Genomic DNA, 9,951 nt, shown 5'->3' with positions numbered 1-9,951 from the left:
AGTTTTTAAAGCCACAGTCAACTCTTAAAGGCACAGTCCAAGAAAAAAAAATAAAAGTATGTTCTTGACACTATCCTGACTTCAGTAAAGGATTTAAATTATGCATGTAGTTTCCAGATGAAAAGAAGCTGAAAGTGACTTTGTGAACATGGGGGGTGGTTTGCTCATGGACCAAAGGAACCTTCACAGAGGATAATCATATCCGTTAGTAATATTAATTATCCATATAGGCTGCAGAATCAAACAGTTGGGTAGAAGTTTCTTTTGTTTAATTTAGCTGGGTGTTTGCTCATAGAAGGCAGCTGCAGTTTTGTTTTGATGTAGATGGAATCTCATTGAATTGAGAGAGCCAACAGATGATCGTTCATCAGGCCTGCACTTTAAACAGAGAAAATACTAACTTAATCGTTCACTGCATGGTATATGGGTGAAGGAGAAGCACAGTTTAGATCTTGTGAGGGGAAAAAGAGGTGGAAGATTTACCTATTTTAAAACTAGTGAAAAAATCTATAGTGGTCCTCGCTGAGTCTTGTGGCAGAAAGCAGTCAGAAGAGTTAGCTTGGAAGCTGTGCAAAGGCAGTTGGGTTTCTCCTTGCAATCCAAACATGAAGCTGAGGCATCCATAGTTATGAGGTATTAAAGAGAAGTTGGAGGGTCGTCCAGCTAAAAAGTTATGGATTGAGAATATCTGAAACACTGAGGAGAATTAAAGCTAATTCTGGAGGGCTGTGGCATGCCTTTTGCTTGATCCCGAAAGAAGTGATTGGACCTTTAGTATTCTTATAATATATAAAAGGAACGCTTGGGGGAAAAGTAAGAAGTAGAATTGAGTTCATAGCATAAGTAATCATAAAGTGTAGTGTTAACAATGCTTACTTTGTTTATTTATTTTGTATACAATAGCATTTTTGTTTAAAAATGTAAAATCTTATGGCGTAATTCTGTTGGATAATCACTGGGTGTTCACATTTCTCTTCAAATGTTAACGGTCCCAAACATGATCGTCACACTGTGCAAACTGGCTGCCACGTTTCTTAAATAACAAAAGTGACACACTTCGAAAAGCATTTCATTGGCTGTAAGTCGATTCACATGCCCTATGTTTATGAAAGTTGATATACAAATCTAAGTCTTTCTTTCCTAGTGAAGTGTTACGCTTCCTCCCTTTGCAAGACCATCTGATGACATGATGTCAGATTCATAGAGGCTCTCATAGTCATCATAGAGGTCTGCAGCACAGATAAGGCTCTTCGGCCCATTGAGTCTGCGTCGGTCAAACAAGTACCTAACTATTCTAATCCCATTTTACAGCACTAGGCCCATAGCCTTGTATGCCATTTGCAAGTGCACATCCAAATACTTCTTAAATGTTATGAGGGTTTCTGCCTCTACCACCCTTTCAGGCAGTGAGTTCCAGATTCCCACCACCCTATAGGTGAAAAAATTCTTCCTAACATCCCCTCTAAACCTTCTGCCCCTTACCTTAAGTCTATGCCCTCTGGTTATTGATCCCTCCACCAAGGGGAAAAGTTCCTTCCTGTCCACCCTATCTATGCCCCTCATAATTTTATACACCTCAATCATATCTCCGCTCAATCTCCTCTGCTCCAGGGAAAATAACCCGTCTATCCAATCTCTCCTCATAACTAAAACTCTCCAGCCCAGGCAACATCCTGGTAAATCTCCTCTGCACTCTCTCAAGTGCAATCACATCCTTCTCATTATACAGATTCCAGAACTGCACGCAATAATCTAGCTCTGGCCTAACAAGCGTTTTATACAGTTCCAGCATAACCTCTCCGCTCTTATATTCTATGCCTCGGCTAATAAAGGCAAGTATCCCATATGCCTTCTTAACCACCTTATCTATCTGTCCTGCTACCTTAAGGGACCAGTGGATATGCACACCAAGGTCCCTCTGATCCTCTGCACTTCCCAAGGTCCTACCAGTCATCGTGTATTCCCATACCTTGTTTGTCCTGCCCAAGTGCATCACCTCATACTTATCTGGATTAAATTCCATTTGCCACTGATCAGCCCATTTGACCAGTTCGCCTTTTTCCTCCTGTAATCTAAGGCTATCCTCCTCACTATTTACCGCCCCGCCAATTGTTGTGTCATCCGCAAACTTAATGATCAACCGTCCTACATTCAAGTCTAAATCGTTTATATATTCCACAAACAGCAAGGGACCCAACACCGATCCCTGTGGAACCCCACTGGACACAGGCATCCAGTCACAAAAACACCCCTTGACCATCACCCTCTGCTTCCTGCCACTCAGTCAATTCTGGATCCAATTTGCCAAATTGCCTTGGATCCCATGGGCTCTTACCTTCGTTATCAGTCTCCCATGCAGGACCTTATCAAAAGCCTTGCTGAGGTCCAAGTATACTATCTCAAATGCATTGCCCTCATCTACACACCTGGTCAACTCTTCAAAAAATTCAATCAAATTGGTCAGACATGACTCCCCTTAACAAAACCATGCTGGCTGACCTTGATTAATCCCTGCTCCTCCAAGTGTAGATTAATTCTGTCCCTCGGAATTGCTTCCAATAGTTTCCACACCACTGAGGTTAGACTGACTGGCCTCTAAGTCCATGGGTTATCCCTTCCTCCCTTCTTGAATAACAGTACCACATTGGTTGTCTTCCAGTCCTCTGGCATCTCTCCTGTGGCCAGAGATGTATTGAAAATTATTGCCAGGGCCCCTGCCATCTCCTCCCTTGCCTCACATAACAGTCTGGGATACGTTTCATCTGGGCCTGGAGATTTATCTACTTTAAAGCTTGCCAGACCACTTAGAACCTCCTCCCTTTCTATGCTAATTTCTTCAATTATATCACAGTCCTTCTGCCTGATTTCCATACCAACATCATCCCTCTCAATTGTGAACACCGAAACAAAGTATTCATTTAGAACCCTACCCACGTCTTCTGGCTCCACACATAAATTACCACTATGGCCCTTAACGAGTCCCATTCTTTCCCAAGCTATCCTCTTACTCTTAATGTACTTGTAAAATAATTTTGGATTTTCCATTATTTTACCTGCCAATGTTTTTTCATGTCCCCTTTTTGCTCTCCTAATTTCCTTTTTAAGTTCACCCCTACACATTCTATACTCCTCCAGGGTTCCGTTGTTTTGAGCCCTTGGTATCTGACATAAGCCTCCCTTTTTCTCTTTATCCAATCTTGTATATCCCTCGAAATCCAGGGTTCCCTGGATTTGTTGGTCCCACCCTTTATCTTTACTGGAATATGTTGGCTCTGTACTCTCCCTATTTCCTTCTTGAATGAGGCCCACTGTTCTGACGCAGATTTACCTAAAAGTAGCTGCTCCCAGTCCACTCTGGCCAATTCATATCTGATCTTATTAAAATCAACCTTCCCCTAATTTAGAACTCTGATTTTGGCCCATCCTTGTCCTTTTCCATAACAACCTTGAATCTAACAGAGTTATGATCACTATCTGTAAAATGTTCCCCACTGATACCTCTACCACTTGCCCGGCTTCATTCCCTAAAGTTAAGTCCAGGACCGCCCCCTCTCTTATGGGGCCTTCTACGTATTGGCTTAAAAAGCTCTCCTGGATACATTTTAAGAATTCTGCTCCCAATAAATCTATCACAATATGACTAAACCAGTTAACGTTGGGGAAGTTGAAACCCCCACTATTACTACCCTATTATTTTTACACTTCTCTGAAATTTGCCTACATAATTGCTCTTCTATTTAATCTGACTGTTTGGGGGCCTATAGTACACTCCCAGAACGTGATTGGTCCTTTTTTGTTTTTAAGTTCTGCCCCAATGGCTTCATTTGAGGAGCCTTCTGAGATGTCATCCCTCCTTAATGTTGTAACTGATTCCTTGATCAGTATTGCGATACCCGCTCCTCTTTTATCTCCTTGCCTGTCACGCCTGATGACCCTATATCCTGGAGTATTGAGCTGCCAATCCTGCCCCTCTCTCAACCATGTCTCTGTGACAGCAATGACATCATACTTCCATATGTTAATTTGTGCCCTCAGCTCATCTGCCTTATTTATCAGACTACTTGCATTTAAATAACTACCATCCAACCTTGCCAAACTCCCTTGTGCCTATAATTTCTATGCCTTCTAGACTCACTTGCTCTCTCTTCTAATTTTGGCTGTGCATCTCCCCTGCTGAATCTCCTCTCAAGATCCCATCCCCCTACTAAGTTAGTTTAAACCCTCCCCAAAAGCACTAGCAAACCTCCCCAAAAGGATGTTGGTCCCATTCTGGTTCAGGTGCAACCCATCCTCCTTGTACAGGTCCCACCGCCCCCAGAAAAGGTCCCAATGTCCCAGAAACATAAAGCTCTCCCTCCTTCACCATCACTCCAGCCACACATTCATCTGGACTAACCTTCTATGTCTATACTCACTAGCGGGTGGCACCGGAAGTCATTCAGAGATTACTAGCGTTGAGGTCTTGTTTTTTAATCTGCTTCCTAGCTCCCTAAATTCTGCTTGCAGGACCTCATCCCTCTTCCTACCTATGTCGTTGGTACCAATATGTACCACGATTTCTGTCTGTTTGCCCACCCCCTTTAGAATGCCCTGCAGCCGTTTGGTGACATCCCTGACCCTGGCACCAAGGAGGCAACATACCATCCTGGAGTCACATCTATGGTTGCAGAAATGCCTGCTTATTCCCCTTACTATCGAGTCTCCTACCACTATTGCTCTTCTCTTTTTTCCTGCCCCACTGTGCAGCTGAGCCACTTACAGCGCCAAGAGCGAGGCTGCACTCCCCAGAGGAACCATCACAATCACCGTTTTCCAACATAGAAAAAGGGTTCTCAAGCGAGATGCACCCTGGGGATTTCCTGACTACCTGCCTAACACCTTTCTTCTGACTGATGGTCACCCATTCCCTCTCTGTCTGCACTTATGTAAGCTGTGGGGTGACCACATCTAAAAACGTGCTGTCCACAAAACTCTCAGCCTCCTAGGTACACCTCAGTGCCTCCAGCTGCTGCTCAAGCTCCGAAACTCAGAACTCAGGTAGCTGCAGCTGGTGGCACTTGCTGCACACCTGGTCGGTCAGAGCGCAAGAAGTGTCTAAGACTTCCTACATGTTGCAGATGGTATGTAACACGGGACTAAGCTGCCCTGCCATGCCTCTAGTTGAAAAAAAACCCCTTACTTTAAGTTAAACACTGTAAAAAAAGTTAAATTATTTATGTACTTTAAATAAAAACTGGAACTCCTCCCTTTCCTCAGCTTAATCTATTTTAAACTGGAGAAAAACACTTACCCACTACTCACCAATAAGCTCTCACCTTTGTGCAGACGTCACTTTTAAGCTTCCCCGCACGTGCGCTGGTTCTGATCTCTCCAACGTTCCCTCGTGCTGTCTTGAAATATCACTCTTGTTATTTTCAACAAGAGCTGACTGAGGACACTCTTCTCAGGCTGCTTCACCGGGATGCTGACTGCAGGAGACTCATCCCAGACTGCTTCACTATGCTGCTGACTGCAGGACGCTTTTCCCAGACTGCTTCAACGCGATGCTGACTGCAGGACGCTCATCCCAGACTGCTTCACCGTGCTGCTGACTGCAGGACGCTCTTCCCAGACTGCTTCACCACGTTGCTAACTGCAGGACACTCTTCCCAAGCTGCTTCAGCGCAATGCTGACTGCAGGATGCGCTTCCCAGACTGCATCACCGCGCTGCTGACTGCAGGGCGCTCTTCCCAGGCTGCTTTACTGCGATGCTGACTGCAGTACTCTTCCCAGGCTGCTTCAGTGCAATGCTGACTGCAGAACGCTCATCCCTGACTGCTACACCGCGCTGCTGACTGCAGGACACGCTTCCAAAACTGCATCACCGCACTGCTGAATGCAGAACGTGCTTCCCAGGCTACTTCAGTGCAATGCTGACTGCAGGACACTCTTCCCAGACTGCTTCAGCGCAATGCTGACTGCAGGACGTGCTTCCCAGACTGCACCACCGCACTGCTGACTGCAGGACGCTCTTCCCAGACTGCTTCACCGTGATACTGACTGCAGGACATTCGTTCCAGGCTGCTTCAGCGCGATGCTAACTGCAGGACGCTCATCCCAGACTGATTCACGGTGCTGTTGACTACAGGACGCTCTTCCCAGACTGCTTCACCACGTTGAGAACTGCAGGACACTCTTCTCAGGCTGCTTCAGCGTAATACTGACTGCAGGATGCACTTCCAAGACTGCATCACCGCGCTGCTGACTGCAGGACACTCTTCCCAGACTGCTGCACTGCGATGCTGACTACAGGACGTTCTTCCCAAGCTGCTTCACCACACTGCTGACTGCAGGACGCTCTTCCCAGGCTGCTTCAGCGCAATGCTGACAGCAGGACGCTCTTCCCAGACTGCTTCACCGTGATACTGACTGCAGGACGTTCGTTCCAGGCTGCTTCACCGCGATGCTGACTGTAGGACACTCATCCCAGACTGATTCACCATGCTGTTGACTGTAGGACGCTCTTCCCAGACTGCTTCACCACGTTGCAAACTGCAGGACACTCTTCCTAGGCTGCTTCAGCGCAATACTGACTGCAGGATGCGCTTCCCAGACTGCATCACCGCGCTGCTGACTGCAGGACGCTCTTCCCAGGCTGCTTTACTACGATGCTGACTGCAGGACACTCTTCCCAGGCTGCTTCAGCGCAATGCTGACTACAGGAAGCTCATCCAAGACTGCTACACCGCGCTGCTTACTGCAGGACGTGCTTCCCAGACTGCATCACAACTCTGCTGACTGCAGAACGCGTTTCCCAGGCTGCTTTACTGCGATGCTGACTGCAGTACACTCTTCCCAGGTTGCTTCACAGCGATGCTGACTGAAGGACGCTCTTCCCAAGCTGCTTCATCGCGCTGCTGACTGCAGGATGCTCTTCCCAAGCTGCTTCACCGCGCTGCTGATTACAGGACACTCATCCCAGGCTGCTACACCGCGACGCTGACTGCAGAATGCACTTCCCAGGCTGCTTTACAGCGATGCTGACTGCAGTACACTCTTCCCAGGCTGCTTCACAGCGATGCTGATTTCAGGACGCTCTTCCCAGACTGCTTCACCGTGCAGCTGACTGCAGGACGCTCTTCCCAGACTGCTTCACCACATTGCGAACTGCAGGACACTCTTCCCACGCTGCTTCAGTGCAATACTGACTGCAGGACGCGCTTCCCAGGCTGCTTCACAGCGATGCTGACTGCAGGACACTCTTCCCAGACTGCTTCACCGCGCTGCTGACTGCAGGATGCTCTTCCCAAGCTGCTTCACCACGCTGCTGATTACAGGACGCACATCCCAGACTGCTACACCGCGCTGCTTACTGCAGGACGCTCTTCCCAGGCCGCTTCACCGCGATGCTGACTGCATAACGCGCTTCCCAGGCTGCTTTACTGTGATGCTGACTGCAGTACACTCTTCCCAGGCTGCTTCATAGAGATGCTGACTGCAGGACGCTCTTCCCAGGCTGCTTCACTGCGATGCTGACTTCAGGACGCTCTTCCCAGACTGCTTCAGCGCAATGCTGACTACAGATCGCTCATCCCAGACTGCTACACTGCGCTGCTGACTGCAGGACGTGCTTCCCAGGCTGTATCACCACGCTGCTGACTGCAGGACAGTCTTCCCAGACTGCTTCACCGTGATGCTGACTGAAGGACGCTCTTCCCAAGCTGCTTCACCACGCTGCTGATTACAGGACGCTCATCACAGACTGCTACACCACGCTGCTTACTGCAGGACGCTGATCCCAGACTGCTTCACTGTGATGCTGACTGCAGGACGCGCTTCCCAGACCGCATCACAACACTGCTGACTGCAGAACGCGCTTCCCAGGCTGCTTTACTCCGATGCTGACTGCAGTACACTCTTCCCAGGCTGCTTCACAGCGATGCTGACTGCAGGACGCTCTTCCCAAGCTGCTTTACCGCGCTGCTGACTGCAGGACGCTCTTCCCAAGCTGCTTCACCACGCTGCTGACTGCATGACACTCTTCGCAACTGCTTCACCATGATGCTGACTGCAGGATGCTCTTCCCAGGTTGCTGCACCACGATGCTGACTGCAGGACGCTCGTCCCAGGCTGCTTCACCACGATGCTGACTGCATGACGTGCTTCCCAGACTGCATCACAACACTGCTAACTGCAGAATGCGCTTCCCAGGCTGCTTTACTCCGATGCTGACTGCAGTACACTCTTCCCAGACTGCTTCACAGCGATGCTGACTGCAGGACGATCTTCCCAGACTGCTTCACCATTATGCTGACTGCAGGACGCGCTTCCCAGACTGCATCACAACACTGCTGACTGCAGAATACGCTTCCCAGGCTGCTTTACTCCGATGCTGACTGCAGTACACTCTTCCCAGGCTGCTTCACCATGATGCTGACTGCAGGACGCTCTTCCCAGTCTGCTTCACCACGATGCTGACTGCAGGACGCTCTTCCCAAGCTGCTTTACCACGCTGCTGATTGCAGGACGCTCTTCCCAAGCTGCTTCACCGCGATGCTGGCTGCAGGACGTTCTTCCCAAGCTGCTTCACCGCGATGCTGACTGCAGGACACTCATCCCAGACTGATTCACCGTGCTGTTGACTGCAGGACACTCTTCCCAGACTGCTTCACCACGTTGCAAACTGCAGGACACTATTCCCTGGCTGCTTCAGCGCAATACTGACTGCAGGATGCGCTTCCCAGACTGCATCACCGCGCTGCTGACTGCAGGATGCTTTTCCCAGGCTGCTTTACTGCGATGCTGACTGCAGGACACTCTTCCCAGGCTGCTTCACAGCGATGCTGACTACAGGAAGCTCATCCCAGACTGCTACACCGCGCTGCTTACTGCAGGACGTGCTTCCCAAACTGCATCACAACACTGCTGACTGCAGAACGCGCTTCCCAGGCTGCTTTTGTCCGATGCTGACTGCAGTACACTCTTCCCAGGCTGCTTCACAGCGATGCTGACTGCAGGATGCTCTTCCCAGACTGCTTCACCGCGATGCTGACTGCAGGACGCTCTTCCCAAGCTGCTTTACCTCGCTGCTGATTGCAGGACGCTCTTCCCAAGCTGCTTCACCGCGATGCTGGCTGCAGGACATTCTTCCCAAGCTGCTTCACCGCGATGCTGACTGCAGGACACTTATCCCAGACTGATTCACCGTGCTGTTGACTGCAGGACACTCTTCCCAGACTGCTTCACCACGTTGCAAACTGCAGGACACTATTCCCTGGCTGCTTCAGCGCAATACTGACTGCAGGATGCGCTTCCCAGACTGCATCACCGCGCTGCTGACTGCAGGATGCTCTTCCCAGGCTGCTTTACTGCGATGCTGACTGCAGGACACTCTTCCCATGCTGCTTCACAGCGATGCTGACTACAGGAAGCTCATCCCAGACTGCTACACCGCGCTGCTTACTGCCGGACGTGCTTCCCAGACTGCATCACAACACTGCTGACTGCAGAACGCGCTTCCCAGGCTGCTTTTGTCCGATGCTGACTGCAGTACACTCTTCCCAGGCTGCTTCACAGCGATGCTGACTGCAGGATGCTCTTCCCAGACTGCTTCACCGCGATGCTGACTGCAGGACGCTCTTCCCAAGCTGCTTCACCACGCTGCTGACTGCATGACACTCTTCGCAGACTGCTTCACCATGATGCTGACTGCAGGACGCTCTTCCCAGGTTGCTGCACCACGATGCTGACTGCAGGACGCTCTTCCCAGGCTGCTTCACCACGATGCTGACTGCATGACGCTCTTCCCAGGCTGCTTCACTGCGATGCTGACTTCAGGACGCTCTTCCCAGACTGCTTCAGCGCAATGCTGACTGCAGGACGCTCATCCCAGACTGCTTCACCACGTTGCTAACTGCAGGACACTCTTCCCAAGCTGCTTCAGCGCAATGCTGACTGCAGGATGCGCTTCC

Source organism: Carcharodon carcharias, chromosome 19 (assembly GCF_017639515.1).
Source record: "Carcharodon carcharias isolate sCarCar2 chromosome 19, sCarCar2.pri, whole genome shotgun sequence".
Classification (NCBI taxonomy): Eukaryota; Metazoa; Chordata; class Chondrichthyes; order Lamniformes; family Lamnidae; genus Carcharodon; species Carcharodon carcharias.
The sequence above is the reverse complement of the archived record's forward strand: the minus strand, read 5'-3'. Positions refer to the sequence as shown.